A 25,905-nucleotide genomic window follows, 5' to 3' on the forward strand; every position below is an offset into this window, starting at 1 on the left:
TGTTTGTCAAAGGCATATAAATCCTGTCTATCAGTTTCGCAGCGCAACATGTTTTAAGTGATTTTGTAGCGCATAATTCATATTTTGCACTAGCTATGCTGCGAAATCGGGGATTTGTCCTAATCCATAGCAGACCTTACCCAGCTGTCATGTTTATCAAAATCCATTTGGTTTGCATCAACAGTTGTCAGCTTATAAGGTTCTTAGTACCCTAGCAAATGGTAGAAGTGAAAAAACCATCCAAGGAATCAGCTTCCCATCACGACAATTCTGTTTCTGTTCCTAAAGATACTGCCATTGACAACGGAAGTTTTGTAGAGACACAAGATAAAGATGTTATATTGGAAGGCCTGGGATCGGTTGCGGTTTATGACCAGTGGGTTTCACTGTCAGTAACTGGTCGGCAACCGAAAGCCCGCTATGAGCATGCAGCAGTAGTAGTGCAAGAGAAAATGTATGTCTTTGGTGGAAATCACAATGGGCGCTACCTAAATGATATGCAGGTGTTCGATTTGAAATCTTTGACATGGTCCAAACTGAATACAAAGATGGCATCTGACTCTTCTCAAGAACTTTTATCTCTTTGTGCTGGCCATTGCCTGATTCAATGGGGCAACAAGATTCTAGCTGTTGCTGGACATACAAAGGATCCTTCTGACGTTGTAACAGTTCGATCTTTTGACACAGAATCCTGTACATGGTGTGTACTAAAGTCATATGGAAAACCTCTGATTGCACGCGGTGGTCAATCTGTCACTCTCGTAGGGTCCAGTTTAATTATGTTTGGCGGTGAAGATTCAAGGAGGAGTCTTCTGAATGATCTGAATATTCTCGAGTTGGAAATGATGACTCGGGATGCTGTAGAAGTTGTGGGTACGCCTCCAACACCACGGTCTGATCACACTGCTTTAGTACACGCAAATCGGTGTCTTTTGATTTTTGGTGGTGGTTTTCATTCCACATGTTTCAATTGTCTTCATGTCCTTGACTTGCAGAGTATGGAATGGTCACGGCCAAAAAAATCCAAGGCACTTTGCCCACCCCTTGAGCTGGGCATGCAGGTGTCTCAATTGGTGAAAATTGGTATATTGTAGGTGGAGGTGATAACAAAAGTGGTGTCTCAGAGACCATGGTTTTGAATATGTCTACACTTGTATGGTCTGTTGTAACCACTGTACAAGGACGAGTGCCACTTGCTAGCGAGGGTCTGAGTTTAGTGCCTACTTCAAACAATGGTGAAATTTTTGAAGCCTTCAAGGATGAGCAGAACGTTCATATACTAGATTTTGATGTTGAACAGAGTAAGGCTGCATGGATTCTTGATTTTGGGAATATGATATATGCGTAGGAAAGTCAAGTTTCTGCAGTGATGATTGAACGACAGCAACTTGCACACATGGCATGCATCAGAGCAGGGTAATGAACACATGGCACTTTAAATTGAGGATGCCCGACGGTGATATCGACGGATCCAGCTCTCAACAGGTATATCTTATTGAATGAAGGCCATTAATGAGAGAATCGTTATGAAGTTGACAAACATCTATAACCAGTTTTGGGGAAAGAGCAACACCACAGCTGCTCGTTTGCCATACTGTAAGGGAAATTTCCTTCCAGATAAGATGGAGGAATTTAAAATGAAGATGGAAGAAGAGAACTGGAATTGCAGAAGAGGAACGTGTTTGACTGTTTCTCAGAAGGATAATCTTGTAATGAAGCAGCTTAAGATGCTCATCGAGGGGATTAAACGACATCATATGTCGATTAATTTGCATCCTCGTTGTTCTCACTGTTTCCATGCCTTGGTGAATTCCAAATACTGGGTCTGCAAGATATGCTTGCAGGATTTCCAGATTTGTAATGAATGTTATGAGAAGGATAGAAGATGTGATTTATCTCAAAGGTATGGTGGAGGGAAGCAATAAAAATGACAAGAAACATCATTCCAAGCGAAGCTACAATAGCGATCGTGGTCATTCAAGATTGTGGTCTTAGTTGTATGAGAAATAGAATGTTGGTAGATGTTTGAGCTTCAGGGAACTCTATGTTAGTGCTTGATAAAACTATTGGTGGGAAACTCTTATGTTCAAGATGAGGATGGAAGAGGATGATGTCTTGCGCAATATGCCTGCCAAACATTCCTGTGGGAAAGGGCACAGTGATTTTTTTTAGTGAGAGGGTCGTCAGATTGCAGAACTTGCCTGTGCTGATAGTTTCTGGTGCAGAAGATATTTTTGTTCCACTTAAATAATCTCAAACTTCCTAATTCTAGATTAGTACCAATCTCTGGATGTGGGCATTTACCACATGAAGAATGCCCCAAAGCATTATTGGCAGCCTTGTTATCTTTTGTCTCAAGATTGTTCAATGTTTCATCACAACTTGCAGGTACAGTATGGGAAGTAACATGGCATAGGCAGATGATATTTATTTAAATGCTGGGTGTGAGTCCTAAACATCCCGAAGAGGAAGGTATTTCCGAAGGGTAAGTGCAACGCCTGTACATAGTCAAATGGAAACCATTTATACTCTTTGGGCAGCGTATTGCTTTCAACGCAGCAGAACATTGCATATCTACATTATGGGAAGCACTACCTAAGAGACTGTTACATTGAAGGCAATTGCGACTTTATTTTTGGGAATGCTACTGCATTGCTAGAACTTTGCCACATTCACTGCAAGTCACAAGGTTATATCACTGCACAAAGACGAAAGTCTGCTCAAAGATCAACAGGTTATGTATTATAATGCAGGATGTAGTGATTCCATCCATAAGTGTGTTGGTAAAGCCAGAGATTCTAAGGCACCAAGATGAAGATGTCCGGTTCATTATTGTTACTTGCATTAAAAAGTTGAGGCTATTAACCATGCTCATTTACAGTTTCGTAGCGCACTACGAAATTGCGAAATTGTTGTAGGTGTTGTTTTTAAAACGCAGGCAAACAGTTTGAAAGAAGAATAAAAAATTTGCAAAGGGAACACCTCAGTGACATGAAAGGGATCAAAGGAAGCTGCTACAGCCATTCAACATATGCCAGGTGTACCTTTAACAAAAGGTGAAATATTTTAACCTAAGTTTAAGATTTTTGGTTATGAAGCCACTTTATTCTCGGTGATTAGGGTTTTGAGGGAGCTGCATACGAGAAGTTTTGGTTGGCACACCTGTCCATCAAAGAAGCTTCCATCATATCAAAAGCATGGTGATGCCCTATATTCTTGGCTCATTAAAGACTTAAAGTTCATGCTGCTGCATATTCGAAGTGATGGGGGACCAGAACCGAAAATTTAGGGATATTCTTAGCCAACACGGAGCAGATTAAAGCCTTCAGTAACCAAAACCAGCATGAAGCATTAATTGCTCATTTCAGCCATCTCAGCCAAACGGAAAGGTGTCAAAGCTACAAGGAGGAATCATTCTACGAAGGAGATAGACTTAGAGTTATAATCAAATTAGGACTCTTTAGAATTTCAGTTAGCACTTATTGTATTAAATAGTTTGTTGCAAAGAAGATAGGGGTCATTAGTGACAGTCATCGAGCTCCCCTCATGCTGGAGGAGGAAGCTCTAAGTAGTTAGAAGTATGTTTCTATATATAGAGGAGTCATCTATGTAATGAGGGTTGGATGTTTTTGAGAAACAGAGTTTATTTTGGCTTATGTAAGAACTTGTTTCAGTAATACAAATGACTGCTTTTTCTTCTCAGGATTCATACATTGTTTCAGATGCTCAAGATATATGTGGTTTTGTTTTATCCTTATGTTTTACAGCTTTATAGATACACAATCACTCAGAATTCACTCTGCTGCTCTGATTTCCTGTGTGTATTTGTAAGTTGAGGTTTATTTGAGAGGTGTCTTGAGTGTTTAAACATTACATGCCCTGACTTCTATGAATGAGTGGTTTTATAGTTTGCTGAAATGATGATTAACTCCATGAGCCCAATGGAAATCTTTGTAAGGTCTGTCCAGCCAATTTATATGTTAGATTTACTTTGCAAGAGTTAGCCATCTCATCAATATTTAAGATCAATAACCCTTTGAGAGAGCCCTCTCAGGCTAAGGAGGCTAAGCCTTAGTCAAAAGTCTGGTTTGAAATAGTTACACAAAGTCTGACTGATTAGCAGCCTTCAGTGCTTGATTTTGTGATAACAGATGTATACCTGTCGCCGGAAGTGAGAAACTTGCCATTGAGGCATGCAAGCTTCAAAGTACTGAATGGGGTGTTCCTAGATCAACTTCTTGGATAATGAGCTGATGTCGACAAGAAGCGATCCGTCAAAGGAGGGCCTTAATGAATCCCACATCAATGACACGGAACGGAGCAAATTATTTTGATGCAGGTGAAAATGATCTGATGATATATGGTTCAGGGTGGCGGTCATGAAAGAACGAAGTGTAATGTATGGTAGTGGATGGGACACAGGTGACTTCTCTGGATGACTTCTCTTGAACATGTCGGCGACACTTATGTGATGGATTGGTAGCATTTACCCCAAATGTGGATGGTATGGCGAGACCATGGCGATGTGATCGGTGAATGAAACAACCCAACCCGACTCAGGCATGGGTGGAAGTGTCATGTTCAAGAGTGACTTGCTACCAATAGAGTTTCTTTGAGTTTTCTTCCCAATTTTTCCCCAGTCATTGCTGACCAGGACCTCTTTATTTTTGTCAAGCTTGAGGAGGATAACATATGCTTGTTCTATAATTTGCCCTTCGGGAAAACCCACCGCTATGTTTTAACGAGCCTAGCGATAGTGAAACTCGTTCTCGTCTAAAGACAAGTTTGTCGCTATTAATATTTTTAACGAGTCTAACGACAAAGATAACTCGGTCCTTTTCATTTTTAGAGAGTCTGAAAAGGTACGTAAAGGCAACTCCGAAATTCCTTTTTTGTCATCTAATCCCTTAAGTCCGAAAAAGTATAAAATAATATAGAAGGGATGAATTTTCGATAGTTTTAACGAGCCGAACAAAACAAGTGCTCGATCTTTTTGTGCAATAATCCCTCAGGTCCAAAAAGATTAAAATCTAGAGGAGGGATAGCACTTCCTGTCGCTTTAACGAGCTGGAAGGCCAAAACTCGACAATCTTTTCATATTTTACGAGTCAGTTGAAAAGAGCTTAAAGAAGACTCGTCTTTTGAGGAACGAGTGATAAAATGGGTAGCAGCTGATTCTAGGTAAGGTTTGGAATTTTCCAATCACGGCAGTGTCACAAGGATGGCTAGTGAAATCACTCTTCGTAGCTGTTCCTCAAAATGGGTAAACAATCAAATGGAGGTGAATGATCAGCCAATGGAAAAGTGGAGGTGACGGTGCAAACACGACCAAGGCTTTAATGGCTGAAATGCTTCATTCACGGTGGTTATTTACCGGGGAATAGTTCATTTTTTAACGAGCTTAAACGCGGGTGGAAACATTTGCTCGTGTCTTATGTTTATTTTTTAACGAGCTTGAACTATGTGCTAAAACTGCTTGATTAATCCAGTCATATGATAAGAATGTCTCATATAAAAACGGCAACTTTTAGATTTTTTCCCCACATCCTTTCTTTATGCAAGTTAGGTGATGACTAATCCTACGAGTTTAAAGGGTTAGCCTACGGGTTTAAAGGGAGGACCTAAAAATTTTAAAAAATAAATAGTCGCCCTACGCTTGCACTCCAAAAGGTTTGCATGCCCCCAGGTATAAAATATGGTTTCAAGGTTACCCCTCAATTTGCAGACAAAACATTTGTTCTATCAGGAGAGGCCTACCTCTTACAGGTTACCCAAATATTGCTCTTTTCGCGGTGCAAACAAAACACTTCTTCGGCGATGTCTACCGAGATAAACAAAGGTGAGCGAGGACGTCCGCCAACTCACATAACTTTGACAAGAGAATCTTATTCTAGAATAACCCCTCTTCCACCGACGGACAGGGTACAGACTAGTCATATTCTCCCGCGAAAACCTATCCTATACCCGAAGTTTTCCTGCCGAAGCAGACTAGGATGCATGCCCCCTGGGTTTCAGTCATATCCCTCCAAATTACTCGCGCTCATCAGGAGGACGGACTGGGGATTGAGACATTTCTTGCGTGAAGAGACCATTTAGGGACAGTATATGACTATTTGCTATGCGTGATCTGGGAAATGAAAGCTGGTCCACGAGCTTGACCACTCTTCCTTCGTGCGGAAAACACATTACTCTAAAGAGTGAGGAGACGATGGCTCCCATGCAATAAATATAGTCTCGTCCAAGGAGTAGGTTATAATCCAAGGGTCCTTGAACTACCATGACGTTCATGCGAACTGTCTTCCTTCTCAATGTTATGGGCACATCGGGAAGGATCCCTAAAGGTCGACTGGTTCCTTTGTCAAAACCTGTCAGATTTCTCATCTTAGGCGACAACGATGGCGAACCAAGCGCTTTCCAAGCAGTAGAGGAAAGGATACTCACAGAAGCCCCCTCATCTATGATGGTACCAGCCATGACCATTCTATATATTTGAATGATAATTCAGAATGGTATGCTTGCTGGCAAACGGGGTCTGCCTAGTTGAATCCAGTCGAAGGAGACAACTAGGTTGCTTGGAGGTGGGACCGAGTAGACGGCCGAGTATGGCTCTCACGAACTTCCTTCCTGCGGTAAAGGAATGGGTAGATTGCCCCCATGTTCGTCGGAGTCTGTGTTGATGAAGAGAATTTGGACGGTGTCATCCTTGTTCTCTTCAGTGACTGTATCATCCGAAGATAAAACCTCTGATGGCAAGACCGGGTCAACTGCCGCCTCGACCTTTTGACTTTCGTCTGGTATTGATTCAGTTGGTTTATTTTCAATGATAGGTGCTTCAGCCGACCACCTGAGTGGGCCAGCTGGATTCTCAACTAGTGATGGACTCGGCAAGAGTTTTTTATATCCAGGAGGAAGTCGTAACGGTGAAACCGGACGATCATCCAAAACTCTTTTAGCTTCGTCTAAGAAGGGACAACGGTGGAGGGCATGGTCGCCTTCGCACAGTTTACAAGGAAATCTAGCTTTCCCTTTTTGTCCTGGGGCTTCACTTTCACTAGTTGACGGTGTGCTTTCAACATGATCACCAGAGGTTGATGACACCGGATTGTGCAAACGAGGAGACCAGTCCCTTAGTATCCGGGGGATGCAAGGACAATCTCTGTGAAAGTGGTCTCCTTTGCAAATGACGCATGGCGATTTAGGCCTGGTCGGTGCTGTGTGTGGATTTTCGTTAGACGACACTCGTTTTCCCACATTCGCCTTTGGCTCCTTCTTCTTCTTCTCTTTCTTCTTCTTTTCCTTCTTCTCCTTAGGAACTTGGTTTTTAGTTTTACCAGCTCCATCAAGTGAAGAGGAAGGAGGAGAGGAAGAATTAGAGGAAGTAGAAGGCTGGTGGGTAACTCTGGACTCGTCTAATTGCTGATTCGATTGTTCAGGAATAGTGGTGTTCTGAACGACATTGGTTGAGAAGAGCCATACTGGCAAGCCAATTGTCAGTCCTGGAAGTGACAATGTGGCCATATGGGGCACACCAACATCTCCCCAAGAGGAGAAGGGACTAGGATTTCCACCAAGGGGAATTCCTTGGTTGGTAGGCTCTATTTTCTCAACCCAAAGATCAACGTAGGAAAACGGTATGAATATTCCGTTTAAAATAAATTTTAACACGCTTTGACACAACTTGTTTTTTCAGTTTTAAAGAGTCGAGAAAAAACAAAAGATGACTCTAGTCTCCTTCGATTTTTAATGAGCCTGAAGTGACAAGTGCTCAGATGGACCTTTTCCATTAAGGAGTCTGAAAAGGAACGAAAGGGACTGCTCTGGAGGTCTAGGTAGAGGGAGTACCAAACCAATCACAAAACTGCAGAATACTTTTTACGGTACGGCAGTCAATCTTCCCGAATGCTGTGTTCGGTGCATTCCGATCAGTAGGGCGGCTGACACGGCTTCCTATGGATAAAAGGTTTTAAGCCTATAGGGGTCTCCCAATATATACTCGACGGTACGTGGGAGCACAAGTCCGTACTGGCACTTATCGTCTCAAAGTGGAGGAATCACCCAACCATCAGTGAGGACAACAGTTACCAGGCTTTACGACGCCGGAATACGTCTCTAGCCTAGACCTTTAAATGTTGTGCGTTAAGTTCCAAAGTGTTGTTAAGTTCATTGAGTTTATTTTAAGTTGATCTTTCTTATGAAGTTTTCCTTTTGGGATCACCACGAGATGTAGATGTAATTCCTAAAATGCAATCTAAAGATGATAAACAAACTTTTATCTCTTTTCAGCAATGAAAATCCTAGCTACAAGGGAAAAGAAAGACACAATCTTTTCGCAAAGAGCAAAGAGCACACTGTAGATGCACTTTTCCTAAATCAAGCCAAACAGACTGTCAATATGCAAATGCACATGTGCATGTATTTGTTTTTCACTTTCTTAATATTGATGCCTAAAAAGAAAGTTGTTGTACAAATCTGAATTCGCTTTCAAGTGAAAAACACAAACAAGCTTCTTTTCGAAATCAAAAGGTAGAGACGATTACGACACTTTATGATTTTGAAATAAACACTCATTTCGACACTAGAAAGTCACAAATTCAAGCCAAAGGAAAAAGTAAAAGCATAATCGACTGTCAACAGCAAATAAACTTTCTCCTATGATCAAAATCGACACTTGCGACAGATCTAAATCAAAGGACGACAGTATGACTATTCTACTTTTGCAATGGAAAACTGTAAATGACGTAACAAACACACAAAAACATCTACAGTTCCTTTTATACAATTGAGGCAGAATTATAGCAAAGAAAAGGGGTTTTTAAACAGGCACACACACTGATCACAGGCTACAAAAATCAGAGACAAAACTAAAAAAATTGAGCAAAGAACCTCAGCTGCACAGGGCTAGGCTGATCAACGCACCTGTTACACAGAGAAACTGGATTGCAATGCAGGTTGCCCTCTCGAGAACTGCGCTGAAATGTAGGAACTCTTCACAGTACCTGCGCTGGAGCAGAAACGAGAATTCTATCTGGGTTCTGGGTCACGGTTTGCAGTTTAATCTATGGTTTTTGGCCGAGTAAAAGCAATCAGTAATGCACAATCAGAGGGTAAATTTAAAGGAGGTCTAAGAGCTATCAGAAAGGGCAATCAGAACATTTTTGATTCAGCTGTTCAAATCATAAACAGATCCAATGAATGGATTGAAGCAGCAGATGTCTACTTTGCATTTGTTAATGGCAAATGCAGTTCGATTTGCTACTTCTAAGTTTATAAAACAAACAATAAGATAAACACAAACTAACTAACTAGACAATTGTCCACAGCGGAGTCGCCATTTTGTTAACGGGAAAAGTTTCTATTCAGAATGACCCTATCCCACTAAGGTGTGACAGTGACCTTAGAAACAAACAGAGAAAACTACTTTTGTATTCTTCTTTATGAACTATAAACAAAGAGAAATAGGATGAACCAACCTGTGTCTTGCGCTAGTCCTTTGATCCAATCTCTCTCCTCTTTGACAGCTTCCAGCTACCTGCTCCCTTACTTGCCCAGCTTCACCAAGTACCTGCAAGATCACAAAAGAAGGAAACTATACAAAGACATGGGTTCATACTCATAAAAAGATTAGGATCAGATTTAAGCTAAACATACAAATGTAACAAACATCAATGATACACAAGCATGTAGGAGAAACTCAAATAGTTTTATTGATATAACAAGAAGATCCAGGAGGAGTTACAACAGATGATTCCTGATCCAGCATCAACCTCCCAGCAGAGAAGCCCCTCTTCACCTCCAACAAAGCATAAATCACCCAATACTCTGATATCTATCTCAAAACCAACATCAATTCTTTGCAATGTACAATATTCCAGCCTTTGGATCTCTTGGATGAGGGATCCATATATAGATGTATGCAAGGAGGATGAGTCAGCTCATGAATTGATTAGTGGCTTCTCTCTGTCAGTTCTTGCTTCCACTTGGAGACTGAGAGCCTCTTACTCATCCCTGGTCGAATTCAGTGAGGCAAGTGTCATTGGAGAAGATTCTGGAAGCTTCCATTGTCTCTCCACCTCGTGGAATGACTCTGCCACTTGTCATTTCCCGCTCAACGCACCCTGGTAGTGCATTTAGGTGTGTTGCAATGCACCTAGCTAGTGGACTTAGGTGCTTTGCAATGCACTTGGCTAGTGGAGCAGCTGAAATGATCCTGATTTGACTAGTTCTGAGCAGTTTCTGGTGGAGAACTTCTGGGAGAAGCTGTAATTTGTTGACCTTGTTCCTTTAGGAGTTAGAAAAACACTTTTAGGGACTTAGGAGCCCTTGGAGTATGGACATTTCATGCTTAGAGCTGTAAGGCACAAAAAGGTTTATAGCACTCGTTTAGTGAAAGGACTGAAAACAATGATTGGGTGAAGAGGAGTTGGATGCGCATGCATTTTCCAATCATATATTTGATAATTATGGCATTTTCAGACCGCAGTTATACAATCTTTGAACATAGAAGGCAATAAATACCCTGCACGCAAGACCTCTTGAGTAGTGGCAAACCTTGACATATGACCGCCACAAGCTCTAGATTGATAGTCATTCAATGCCTTTTCAGCTTTTGCATGAGTTAAACATCGTTGAAAAATAAAATCAGCACCACAATGATAAATCATGTCACCAACAATATTGTATTGCTGGGATTGGTACCAAATTTAGCAATGGTCAGTTCGACTCAGTTCTAGTCGAAATGTCTGGGTTTGGAGATAAATGATTATATATCCATACCAAGGATCTAAAGTACTGATTAGAAAGAGAGATTCATCTGGAAGATAATCTTCTGCCACATTTTCATTCTCAGTATGGGGAAAGCCACACAATACCTCAACAAAAGCTAATGACTTCTTAGACTTGGATTCTATGTTGCAGGAAACGTAGTATAGAGGTCTGTTTCCGTACAGGAACTGGTACGAAACGCGGAAACGCATTTGGTATGGCCGTGAAACGCGTTTCCAGGTGTATTGCCATGTTTCTCGAAACGGAAACGTGGCTAGTATGGACGGAAACGCGTTTCACGGCCGTACGACCCACGTTTCCTCATTAACTTGTGTTTTTTTTATTTTTATTTTTATTTGTTTTTTTATTTATTTTTAGGGTATGTTAGTGACTTCTAGATGCGTGTCTAAAGTTATAAAAGTGAATTTTTGCCCTAGTGTTGATATGCAATTCATCAGGAAGTTTGAGGCATATGCAGTTCGTGGTAATGTTAAATTCTTAAAGTAAAAGTGATATTCTCCTTTATTTTTCATTTTCATCCTTTTAAATAATTTTTTAACATTACCACGAAATGACTCAGGATGTTTGAGAGTGGTTTCACCCTCATTGGATTTCATATGGAGAAAGTAGAATTTTAGATCTCACTCAAAATCCATCAGACTTATCTGTTTTTCAGGATTTCAGGATTGGGGGGATTGCATTGTTTCCATTGGATTTTATCATGTACTAGGGTATGGAACTTGTATTTAATCAAGAGAACAAAGCCCTCTATGCAGGGGAAACTCCCAATAATCAAGATCATGTAGGGTACTAGGGTATGAAACTCAAGTATTTAATCAAGAGCACTAAGGTCATTCGACTATGTAGGAGGAGACTCCCAATACAACAGTGGTCCTTCTAAAGAATGGGATGTGGATGCAGAAAATCCTGATTTGGATCTCTCTCTTGCAACCTTATAGTCTTTATTGTACTTTCAGCCTCATATATTAATATAAATAAAGGTTGATTTTGAGATTTGGATATATAATAAAGGTTGCTTTTGGATATTCCAATATTTTTATTTTCATTATGTGATCATTCATGAGTAAATGTGATGTAAATTAATCTTAATGTTTAAGTTTAATAAATTATAATGTATCATTTGTGTTGTATGATTGCGCACATATATATATATATATATATATATATATATATATATATATATATATATATATATATATATAGATATCTATATATATCTATATATATATATATATATATATGTGTGTGTGTGTGTGTGTGTGTGTGTGTGTATTTATGTATGTATGTAGGTATGTATAGACATACATACACACACACACACACACACACACATATATATTCATGTTTCCCTGTTTCCAAAATTTGGGGAGGTCGCGTTTCGTACCACTTCCCGTTTCAGAAACTCGTACCCATTTCCCCGTTTCATGCAACCTAGCTTGGATTTAATGAATTCCAAATCGAATTCATGTGGGATGATGATCCATTTGGAATAATTTCCCCCCAACAATTGTCTAGTAAGAATGTAAATCATGGGGTTGCAATAAGAAATTATAGTAGTTTTTCACAATAAAATGTAGTGACAGAAACGTTGGATAGCTTGAATAGCTGCCAAGGCCAATTTCTCCACATGTGCATATTTTGCTTCAGTTTTGGTCAAATTACGACTTAAGTAATATATCACATGCTCTTCATTCGACTCATCTTCCTGAACTAGGACCATACCAATGGTGGCATCAGATGTTGCTAAGTATAAACATAAATCTCGGTGATAATTGGGAGGGTGCAACAAATGTGTATGGGTCAACGCATATTTAAGTGCATCAAAGGCCTTTTGAGTCACTTCATCATGGATAAATGGAATGCCCTTTCTCAAAAGCCGAATAAAACCCTTTGTCAACTCGACATAGTTATGGATAAATCGAAATTGAAAGTTTTCTTTCGCTTGCAAACTTTGGAGTTGGCGTAGATTGGAAGGAGGAGGTAAATTCAAGATCACCTTAACCTTCAATGGATCGACACCAATGCCTTCCTTTGAAGCAAGAAACCTTAGCAATTGACTAGATTGCACATAGAAAATACACTTATGTGGATTCAAGAAAATATTATAGTAGCGACATCTGATAAAAAATTCTCTCAAATGCATTGGATGGTCTTCCCATCTCAGTGAATAAGTTGGAAAGTCATCCAAATATGGCTGCATAATATGCTTGATATCGTGAAACACATATGACATAGGTTGTTGAAAAGCTGCACCTGCATTCTTTAAACTGAATGGGCGTTTTTGATATGCAAAAGTACCCCATGGTCAAATGGTTGTGGTTTTATGTTGATCAGCTGGGAGTATGTTGATTTAATTGTAACCAGAGAATCCATCCATACATGAAAAAAATTCATTTCTAGCACATTCATCGATGATTTGATCGATATAGGGAGTAGGATAATTGTCTTCCGGACAAGCCTTATTAATGTCCCTATAGCCAACACATACTCTAATGGTTCCCTATTTCTTTTTAACATGCATGATATTGGATACCCAATCAGTTAAGGGAACGAGGTAGATAAAACCTGATTTGAGCAGTTTTTCAACCTTAGCTTTAATTGCAACAACTTTTCTAGGATGCACCGGACGTAATCATTGTCTGACAGGCATGGCATATGGGTAAGTCTTAATTTCATGTATTACAATGCTTGGATCAATTCCTTTCATTTCCTCATAGGACCAAACAAAAATGTCACAGAATTCTTGAAATAGGGCCTTATATGTTCAAATTTCTTCGATTAAGCATGAGGCACCTATGTGAATATTTTCAAAAATCCCTATTTTAACTGAGATGTCAATGGAAATGGTCACAGATATATTCCCCAAATTCCTTTTAGATTCAAATTGAAATATTGAAATGGGTTATTTTAGGCTATTTACTCTCTCATGTGAAAACACATTCAAAAAATCATTCTCGATTTTGGCAGGGCTAGGTAGAAATGATGAAAGATGATGGTGCTCATTCCATGGCATTTCATTCGAAGTCATAACTTCCATAATACTTTCATCAGGGGGAAATGTATGATTGAAAGGATCGTAGAATGAAACCCATTCTAACTAAAGAAAAGGAGAATAATCTTCATTGACCGTATCCACTCGATTAATATCTGTAGATCCTAGGTTGGAAAGTGATTGTACTACCTGATAAGTCAATTCAAAAGGGTTGAAAGGCATCTCATTTCGATAGGAGGATAATTCAGACTCTAAAGGCACTATCCATGGATCAGAAGACTGCATAGTGCTTGATGTAATCATGTTTACCTCAGAGAAATTGGAAGGAAAATTCAATGGAGGCATTGCAAAAGTTCCCATCAATGACGAGTCTTTGAGTAAACCAACACCAATATCTTCATAAGGAGAATTTGTTTCTTTGAGAAAAGGTATGCCACCTTTAGAGTTAGGGTCTAAAGTGTAGTAAGACAACTAATCTGATTTGACAATTTTTCCTCTATGAGGAAATTGTATCATTCGAAATAGTGACGAGACCACTATTTACATAACATAAGTCCAACTTCGACCAAGCAAAATGTTGTAATCTAACTGAGCATCCACAACCTCAACTTCAATTGCGATTGTTTTGCCCTCTAACTCTATAGGAAAATCATTCTGGATCCCATATGGGTGAAAACCTCTTCCATCGAAGGCTTTCAAAGTGGTAGGCGATTGAATAATGGTTGGAGAAACTAAATCTTTCCAACAAGAAATCAAAATAATGCATGTAGAAGCTCCTTCATTAATAACTGTATGAAATACTCATCTAGTTTTAACAAAAACTAGAATTTGAATTTCTAGTTGATGAGGGTCTCAGAATATGACTCTCAATATCAAAGATAATTAAGTTGGAATCCTACATATCAATAGCTCCTATAGCTAACAATAAAATATTTCACTGTGTCGAGCATGTTTACAATACTTCCAAAGATGACATTGTGGAAGGAGACATATCCAAGTCTTTAACAATGTTGTAATTTTGTGCAGCTCTAGCATGCAGGTTGAAAGCTGATTTCCAAAGTACACCTTTAGGAGGTGGTCGGATCATCATATCAGGATTTGACTTCTCGATATGTAATGGTTCAAAAGGAGAAGAAGGAATTGAATTGGAAGGCTGACCAAACAAATTAGCCTCATTTGCATTTTCGACAGGATGCTCAGACCCGTAATCTTTGGACTTGTAGCTACCATAACTTCTTGTGAAGACATCATAAATATATCTTACGATGTGGAAGAGGAATATGTGTTATGAGAAACCATTTTTTGCCTTGAGAAGGAAATGGATCCTTCAAAACAACAAGAGTTGGAGAACCTTTAATGAATTTAGAAACCTCTGCCCAATGTGGGCATTCCTTCATATAATAATCCTCATTACAAATAAGGCAAGGATAATGAGGTTTTCATTTTTCGTCAGTAGGCTCAATTTTAGTAGGTTTCTCCTTTGGAGCTATAGTTTTTTTCGAATTACCTTTCCCCTTCTTATTTCTGGTTTATTTTGTCTTTCGAGTAGATGATTCTACAACGTTGATCCCATAAATAGTTTCTAGAGGAAGACTTTCAGATGGTGCATCTTGTATGGCCAAAGTCTGAGTATTTTTAGAATTCTTCATTTTCCTTTAGACTATTGGCTAACAAAGCCATGCCATCAACGACATTAGATCCTGATCCTGTAGGAGATGTAATAATGGGTTCACCCGTAGGGCATGGTAAATTTGGGATTTTTTCATACAAAGTGCCAGATTGAGTATAGACCAAGTCTAAATACTGGGCATGAGTAATTACTTGCTTTTTTGTGATGACACCTGCCTTGGAAACATCTTTCGTGATAATGGGAAGAAGATACTTTGTAAACCATTCAGCTAAAATTTCATATGGAATGAAAACTTTGACTAAGAAACGTCTACGTCTCCATTCATGGATATGATAAGAGATGTGAGTCAACTTCGATTATTTTAATGAAGTCAATAGTGCAGTACCAGTATCATAATGGATTGGTAGTTGAAAAAGGGTTAAAAATGTTGTTTCCAGGGAGTTAAAGTTATGAAAAGAGGCATGAGGTAGCTCAATGTACCATTTAACTATTGAACCGGTTAAAGTTCACTGGAAAAGATGTAGATGGATGGAATCATTGATTAAAGAATTTGATGCAAACCAAAGATGATATGTCATAACATGATTGGATGGATCCTCTCCGAGTTTCCCTTCAAATTTAGCAATGTCACTTGGTAACTTGGTAGGAATCACTAGCCAGAAAGGACAGTAATAAATGGGATCATTACTTAATCGGGATGAATCTAGTAGATCTAGAATTACAATAGCTGGTAACTGCCAACTAGGATATTGCAGTAAATTTTGTTAACCTTGAGGGTTAAGACCAACCTCTGGAGGCGGATATCTAGGATATCCTAGAATAGCCTGAGCAGTTGGAATTGGAATTCCACCAAGGTAACTAGGACGAAATATATCAAGTTGAGGTTGAACAGGGACTTGATAAGTATGACCATGGTATAGTTGACTCTGGAAAGGTTGAGCTTGAGCCATTTGACCTAAGTAATATTTCCCTTGCATATGTTGTAGTTGAAAAGGTTGACCCTGAACAAATTCACCTTAAACAAGTTAACTTTGTATCAATTGACCTTGAAAAGGTGGGTTTTGGAAAGTTTGGCCTTGATAAGGAAAACTTTGAAAAACTTGTCCTTAAAAAGGTGGAACTTGGTAGGCTTGACATTGAAAAGGTGGGCTTCGGAAAGATTGAACTTGAAAATGTGTTTGTCCAGTTCTGACAATAGGTTGCCTGATAGGAATCTGTGGTATAGACTGGACTCTAGGAACAGTTTGATAAGCAGAAGCCTGTGGGATTGTGAGTAGCCTAAGGAATAAACATTATAGAGGTTACTAGAATGGTCATTTTTTATACTCCTAGAATAGGTGTTTGAGGAGAACATGGAACCAATTGTGAAGTAGTTGTTTGAACAGGTGTCTATGGCGAACTCTAAACAGGTTGTTGAATCGATTGTTGAACAGGTGACTGAGGAATTCCTTGAACAGACTATTGGTCATGTACAACAATACCTAGAATAGGTATTTGAGGTATAGTTTGTCCAGTACGATGAACAAGTTTATAAAGTGGCACTTGTGGAGCACCTCGACCATACTGTTGATTAAAGGTGGGATTCCAAATTGTGTTCATGCCAGGATAAGGAGTACCAATCAAAGGTTTATTTACAATAGGTTGACCAAGGTTGGGCTAAGGTATCTAACCATAGGTTCTGGTAAAATATTGACCCCCAGGAATAGGTTGTCCTTCAGGTGGAGGATAAGCTGGTTTCCCCACAAGCTGGTAATAAACACTAGTCAGGGTTACTTGAATTACTAGTCACCATGTGAGTATGTTGATTTGATTCTATAAATGCTTCGGGCATGGAAGTCATGCTCTGATCAGTAGATGTAGATAAAACATATGACCAAGTGGAAGGTTGAGGAGAAGAAGAAGCTCCTGAAAATTTTCCAATAAGTGACTGGTACCCATGAGGAGCTAATAGACCACCATACAATAGTGATTTTGGGGAGATGGTAAACATATATGAATCAATAGGTTCACTACCAATAGGAATTTATGGCATAATTACCAGTGGTTAATAAAAAGGAATGTGTGGCAGTGAAAAATTCCAACCTAAAAAACTCAAAGTTGTAGAATACCAAGGGTCAGGTCGAAAAGGAGAAAAGGGAACTCTTGGGTCAAAAGTTTCAGCACTGGTAAATGGAGAATGAGGTGTCTCTATTTCTTCAGTAATGTCTTCAATACTAATTAACCCTAGAGGTAATTCAGTCGTTACTATCAGCTTCCTTTGAGGTGAAGGTGGCTCAGGTGTAGGAGCTATAACAACCGAAGGTGATTCAGGTGAGAAAGTTCAGACTTGGGTTCTTCTACTTCTAGTTCGGTAAGTTTAGTGTCCGAAACTTCGCCAGTTTCAAATTCTGTATGAACTACCTCAATAATATATGGATCAGAGTGAACTAAACTTTATTCTACTTCCTTTTTTGTATTCAATTTGGTTTCTACTGTCTCAGATTGTAAAATTGTTGATGTTTAAGGTTTATCTGAGGCTTTTGATCCTATAGATTTTGACTTTTCCATTTTTATCTTTTCCAACTGACTTGGTGTATATTCAAGAGGCTGACCTCTCCTCGAGAATAAAAAATTTATCACAAAATTAAACAATATTCACAATCCAATCCTAAGGTCTCTAAAAACATAAAAACAAACAATTAACACATGTTAAAAATTCTAAGGACTCAAACTATGAAAGAAAGATTTTCACTGTAAAATCACTAGTTGGTAATGACATCCAACGTCACATAAATTAAAGTGAAAAGTGGCTTTATATATGAGTGAGTGGAACTAGTTACCCTGGCAACCTACTTAATGAAACGATCTGGTGCAAGTAACTTCACTTATGCCATCGTAAGTGAAGATTACCCTCCAAAAAATCCATGTGAGACTACTCAATGTCTGTTCTATGCACAACAAGACCTTCCCTCTGTCGTCACCTCAAGTAATAGCCCTAGGATTATGGACACTAAGGTTACCAACTAGAACAATTGTACCTGAGAGGACAGTTGCAAATCAGATGTACACACAAGGGCAAAGTAACAAAGCTCAATCCCCTTGAAATCACCTCAACATGGTTAATTTGAGGTTTAATTTCAAGTGATCCCAAGTACCTTTCAGCACCGATGTAATACATGTAAATCACTCTACCATAGCCAATGAAGTGGGTACGATCACTTCACCAGGTCTGATATGATCTCGTTCTTGACTCCTTTGTAAGGGGAGCTTCCCACAAAAGAAACTGAAATAACTGGATTTATCCCCTTAACGCAAGATTCTAGTGTTTGTATGCAACTTTGGAAAGCTTACTCACTTTCCTATTCCAAAGCCCTACACTTAATCTACTGTAGGTGGTAAACAGCCCTAAGAATAAAACTTTCTAGACTCATTTTAATTAGCATTGATTTGAATGGATGTTGTTACGCAAAGGTAATGGATATGAAACTTGATGAAATTATGACTTGATGCAATCCTAATGCAATCGAAAATGATGATATGATATTTTTGTTTCAATGAAAATCTATCTATGGTAGGGAATTTTTTATTTTATTTTTTCAACTGAGATATAAATAGAAACTCAAAATCCCATTACAATATTTTCCCTAAAATGCAACTAACCAATTTGAAATCACCAGAATATTGAAAACAATTTTGAATCTTCACTTTTCCCAATAATACAAGTAAACCAAAAAATCTCTCTTTTCATATAAGCACTAAAAAATTCGAACAATGCAACAAGAAACCAATGATGACTAAAAACAAACTTTTCCCTAATTGAATGCTACAACTTTTCTTGCAGTCACTAATTCAGTTCATAAACACTTCCAGCAAATAGATGAAAAATGATTTTTCATTGCAACATTAGCATACGAAGTATTTTCACAAACTAAACCTAATATTGTAAATAATTCACTTTGATATTGAAAATCAACTTTTGCAAAAGAGTAATTTGGAATAAAACTTGATTTAATTGATAGAAAAAAGATAGATAGTGACTCAATAGGAACAACAAATCTTTCTCTTGATAGGTCAACCTTTCATAAGGCAAGTCTTAACCATAATTTGCAAAACAAGACTAATCGCAAGAAAAAATCAAAATAACATTCAATCAGACTGACAAATACCCACAGAAGGTTCTAACAGGTGTAAAACAACAAGAAAAAACAAAAATTTGGGATTTGAAGAGAAAACAAGTGATTTTTTCAAAAGTTCCAAGCATGTGCTCAGTCTTTGGAGTTAATCAGTGCACATGCGCTTTGTTGTGAAAGGTTAAGTGCACAAACCTATGCACCATACCTAAATTAAAAGTGCGCACAACGAGGAAATTCAAGAAAAAATAAAATAAACAAAATCCAACCCAAAATCCAAATTTTCAAACTTCCCAAACACTCATGTAAGGCTTGTGTAGCAAGTTGGAAAGATCAAACAAAGAAAAAGACAGAGCTTGAAACAAATCCCTAGTGGAGTCGCCAATTTGTTATGAGGGAAAATCCCCCTTGCGAACAAGAGAGATCTCCATAGGATTCTAAGAACCCTAGTAACAAACACATAATAATTCCTACCTTTCTCTAAGTCTTGATCGTTTGAAAGTAATAAAATAAAAGAGGCCTCTTAGTGGTTTAGTGAACTGATTGATGAAGTCCCTAAAAGCTTTTGACCATGCGCTCTTTGATGCTACATATGTCCTCTCATTTATCCCAACAACTTCTCCCCAATGTTTTGAAAGATATCTGCAAAGATAGAGACAAAACAAGAGATCAAATCATACATGATACAATCAAAGAGATAATGAACGAATTAACCAATTATACTATGAAAACTAATCAATTGTGCAACCAAAACTCATGTAGGTGATTAAGGAATCCTACAAATCAAATCAATAGAGATTTAACTGAGAAAGAACAATTGCTTATATTCATACTGGAGAAAATCCTTACAACCATGTAGCCTTGATGTAGCAAGCCCTTTCTGCAACCTGCAACCCTCTCCCTTGCAAGACAAGCCTTCCAACCTAATCTCAACAGCATAAACCGACTTTCAACAATCCTCTCTCAAACCCTAGGTCTGTAATGGATTTATAGGCCAAGGATGAGATGTTATGGATCCATTCTCCAAAGGGATGAGATCCACTATTAGTGGGATAGAGGTGCCACAAAGGAAGGGGAGTTACTCCATGATAGGAGGGATCAACACTGAATATGCACTCATTCGAAGCTTGTTGGTTAGGATAGAAGCTACCAACAATGCTTCTAGACTTTGTTTTTTATTTTTATGTACTTCAAGTCATGTACACAGGTCATAGTGGAAGACAATTTACATTCTTTTGTGTAGATAATAATGCTCTTCTCTGTGTATGCACACAAAATGACTAGGAAACTGTGAACATAGCCAAAATTAGGGTTTTGTACCATAGGATGTAGAAATTTCACCTTCTTTGCTATGATTTTAATTTCAAACTCTGCATGGTAATGCTCTGGAACACATGTGTTGATAGCAAGAGATCCAAATCGATGGTCATTTGACTAATGCGACAAAATGACGTGTAACAACAATCAAAACTAAGATATTGACTATTAATTCTCTATATATATATATATATATATATATATATATATATATATATATATATATATATGAGGGTATATATAAAGGTTGGGTTAAGGGAAATCATATGCAAACCATATTATCATATAATTTTTCTATATGCTTACACTCATGAGCATGGGGTGGAGAGAGATAATATTCAGTATATATATATATTTGTCAAGTTGTTTGATTTCTCTAGAGATTATTACATCAGGCTTGACGTATGGCATGAGAAACCATTACTTGAGGGCATCTAAGTTGTCAAAATCAGTCAGGGATCACACCCGGCTTGGGCCACACCAGCCCTTAACATGGCTGGATTTTTTCCCATGGAGTTTTCAACCTGTGACTTTCACATCATAGAGTGACTTAATAGTACACCCCATCACCATTTATTCTACGCCCCATGGGGAAATATGGTTATATTTTGTTATAACACATTAAATATTATTAAATAAAAAAATATTTATATTTAAAAAATAAATAATATGTTTTTAAGTAATTAGAAATAGAAAAATTTATAATAAATTTGATTCACATCGCATGAAGCAAAAATAATGGAGCTTAACCCTAACCATTGCCAAGAAGATGTAGAGGGTGTGGAAAAAATATGTAGCCTAACCTGGATGATTTGGCATGTGAAAATGGAGAGTCTTGATCACTAGTTGGTAATAATGGACATTTCTAGATGAATATACTAACTCCTTCCCTGAAGCGTAGACTCATGTAAGTCTTGATCTCTGCATCAGCCTTGTAGTCTTGTGAGGAGGGATTTTTGTTTAAGTGATGATGAGAGTGACCTTGGGAAAAACTTATATGTCACTGGAATCTCTGCTCATGTTGTAGAGGATGATCTTGTAAAACCATTTTCCCAAGAAGATGAGGGTGTCAAAGGTTGTCATGATGATGGTGATTGAAGCCCGCTTCCTTTCTTTGTCATGATCTTGGGCCTTCAGTCCCTGGTTCCAGAAATTTCTTTACAGATCATTATTGAACTTCTCTCCTGGAATTCACTACTCCTTGGGGCCTACTCCACTGATTTTTTATTTAACCTCAAGCTTTCCCTGGAGCTCCAAGTGGATATCCCCTCTATCATGCAATGCCTACTTTTTGAAGGTAAATAACTAGATGGATTTTTCCCTCTTTAAGTCTATAATATTGGTAAAGATGCCATTGTTTTTACAACCCTTTGTTCATGAGGGGGGTTGTGGGCAAGCCTTCCTCCTATCAGGATTTTTCTTATAAATATGTCTACTCACAACCCTCTCTAAAGGCTGCAAAATATCAGGTGGTTCCTATGTCTTTTTTGGTCAAATTTTTTGAAGAAGTTCCCTTCTTATACATCTCACACCCTTCTCTTGAGAACCCCCATCAACTCTATGCAGAATCAAACCTCATCTATTGCTTTAATTGTTTATGTCCCCATTTAGCCTATTTTTACCAATGGATCCATTTTTCATGGACCAAGAGTTGCAAGGTTATTTTCTTCTCCAAAGGCTTCTTCATTGTGGAATTTGCTGAATCAGAAGACTACCAAAATTTTTTATCTAATGGGTCAACTTGTTTTGGGGAAATAGTTTCCTAACTCATTGGTTTCGAAATTTTGGCCCTTATACAATAGTCATTACCAAGTTTCCAATATGGGTCCAACTTCCTGACCTGCCTGCTCACTGGTGGCACCACTCAATTTTTTAGGGCATTGGAAACTCTCTGGGCTATTTCGTTGCAATTGATACTTCTCATGGGAAGTTTGGCATCTACACCTATGGAAAAAATTGTGTTGAAATTGACATCAGTAAAGGGTTGCCAAACAAAAATAATTTAAAAATAGGTGATCTTCATTGGACCCAGGCTCTAGAATATGAGAATACCACTTTTTGCCATTGCTTTTTTCATCAAACAAGCCATTTACATAACCCTTGCCCTCTATTCAATTCTCACCAAAAGTGGAACATTCAAAATTTCAGAGAAAAAGGTTGGAATCCCTACAATCCGACTCCTATGGAGGAAGATACCTCCTCTGGTTTAGATAAGGATGATGAAGGATTGGATGATGAGATGCATTCAATGGATGAGGTTTAGACTTCAACTCCTCAAAAGTCTTCTAATGATCCTATTGTGAACCATTCTCCCTTGCCATGCACGTAGATAGTGAATAATAATGCTTATTTCAGTGCATTGAAGCAAGTTCATGAGTTGACTTCTTCGGACTCTGACAAAGATTCTACTTCAAAGCACAATGATAATCTCCAAATCACTTTGATAAACCCACCTTCAGAAGATGGGTTTAAGGTTTCAAGAAAGAAAGGAAAGAAAGGACACTATAAAGACCTACCTCAATTTGGGTGATTCTCGCTTGTAACTATTTCTTCTGTTTTGCTATATCACATATGCTATTGTAAGTTGCATATATCTTAGTGATGTTCCCATCAATATATGGCACATTGTGCCATAAAAAGAGTCATGATTTTATATGATGTATATCATTTTTTATTTATCAATAAAATTCACCTTAATAATAAATAAATAAAATAAAAAAAAAAAAAAAAAACTAGGAATATAAAACTTTGTTAATTTTACCATATGACATTAATAATAACAACAAAAATAGACTTTTGATTATGATTTGATAATGAAAAATATGTCTCCATAGTTAATTCACAAGTTATTAATGAAATTAGGAAAATACATTTTTTTATTAATTAACACTCACAAAAAAAGGATTGCAGTCTATTAATAGTTCATTACACCAAGAGTAACATGTAGTAAGGTGCTCTATAGCCCAATATAAAGGAATTGTTGTTACTTAATAAAGTGATAACAAAAAATAAATAACTATGTATATACATGTGTGTATGATAACAAAAGAATAAATAACTACATATGTACATGAAAATTTACTAAGAAAAGAAAAAGAAAAATAAACTAGTGTAAATTCATCTTAAATTTTGATTTATCAAGCATTAAGAGATCAAATTTATTAAGTTGTAATTTTTTATCATTTATTAAGTGATTAAACAATTTTTATTTAAGAAATTAATCTCTAAATACATCACAAATTTAGATTTAAAATAAATTTACACCGATAAATACATAACTAAAAAAATTATATATGTAAAAACACTTATCTAATTTTTTATCATTTATTAAGAAGGAAAATAATTAATAAATGATATGTAATTAAGTGATTAAACAATTTTTATTTAAAAAATTAATCTCTAAATACTTAATAAGTCTACATAACTAAAAGAATTATATATGTAAAAACACTTATTTATTGTATTAAAATTTGAGATATATAAAATGATTATTTTTTCATGTTACAATTTTTTTAAATGTTATACTAGATAGTTACCGATGTTCTTAATGTTCATACTAAATAAATCTACATTGTTGATACCTTTGGACCCGGGGAATGAGCCTAGAAGAAAGAAATACAACACAAGTATTGTTTACATATGGATATACATTCGGATAGAGATTCAAACACACATCAATAGACATTGAAAAATAGAGGGATGCACCCATAAATATAATTTATGAAAATAATATTAAGGTGTAGAGATGGGTTCTATTCTAGGAATTGGTTAACCTTTGTAAAAAAACAGTGCCAAAGGATATAATATAATACCAATGATTAGTCAAGTTCATTTTTCTTGTAAACTCTTCATTATGTCTTTTCAAGCCCATCCAAACACTAAGGAACGAGGAGCTGCCTACTTATAAACCTTGATGCAACCACTTTCGTTGTACTATAAAATCATATTTATACTATTTGATGTTTCTGTTCATTTTGAATTAGGAATATTATTTCCTAATTGCCTGGCATCATCTCTATTTCCCTACATGTTTAATTAATAACTTTAAAGTAGGGCCTCCATTTCATAAAAATAATTATTGGAGAAATGTGAGGGTAGACATTGGGTCACCATCACAAGGGCCTATCTCTCTGCTTTAAATGGTGACAACTAATTTTGCTGGTTGTAAAGGCTTTGGACTTTAGCAAGTGGAAGCATAGCATGTGAAGCACACATTAAAGACTAATGGAAAATCACCTGGATTTCAAAGTTTCAATTTAATATTCGTTCATATTGTTATTGAATATGAGCTTAGGCATCTCAATATCAATAGTTAAAGTGTTGCATAAACAAAGTTATGGAGATGAGCACATGGTCTAAAGCCATTGTTGATGATTTTTTATGTTTTTATTCTTATTGTTCTTGACATTCAAGGAAATTAACATTGTGATATTATGCAAGAAGGGAATACAAGTGTTTACGTATTTATATGTCTGGGATTGTTTATCATACATATTCAAAATAGTTCAAAGGGATGTTTTTTTGGGTTGCAGTATGTAAAATTGGTTAATGATACACAAAGGTCAAATGGTTTTGTAAATTAACGAATTTAATTATTATTATATGTACTTTGTGATTAATTTGATTCGTAACAAAATAGATTATAGCGAGTCAAAGTTATATTATTGTTATGAGTTTGTAGGTTTCTTTCGAGATAAAGCAATTCAATATAAGTTTAGAAAGAAACTATTTCTATCATGGGAATGTGAGACTATTATTATGCAGATATCATATATTTGTATAGGTTTTTTTTGTATGTATATTAATTATTTTGGTATAATATTTCAGGTAAAGTGGATCAAAGTGTGTTAAGGTCATATTTTTGTTTGTGTGTTTTTGTTGAAACAATTTAAAGTAATTCAAAAGGGTATTTTTCTTATAGATATATAAATTTGGTGTAGCTTAATGGAGTTAAACAATTTAGAGCAAGAAGATCAAAATTCTTTTAATGGGCCAACAACTTAACCACATCATACACATATGCAATATATGTAGATATTCTCTTATCTTCTCGCATGCCATCAATACATATATGT

The 25,905-nt window shown here is 37.2% G+C and overlaps 1 pseudogene; it reads left to right on the plus strand.

The window, feature by feature from the left end:
• Positions 1–218: 218 nt before the first annotated feature.
• LOC149226297 (acyl-CoA-binding domain-containing protein 6 pseudogene) lies at positions 219–1,348 on the plus strand (annotated as a pseudogene).
• Positions 1,349–25,905: the final 24,557 nt, after the last annotated feature.

This window comes from Pinus tabuliformis, chromosome J, assembly GCF_031772625.1.
Source record: "Pinus tabuliformis cultivar Carrire ecotype Pingquan chromosome J, CPIR1, whole genome shotgun sequence".
Taxonomy (NCBI): domain Eukaryota; kingdom Viridiplantae; phylum Streptophyta; class Pinopsida; order Pinales; family Pinaceae; genus Pinus; species Pinus tabuliformis.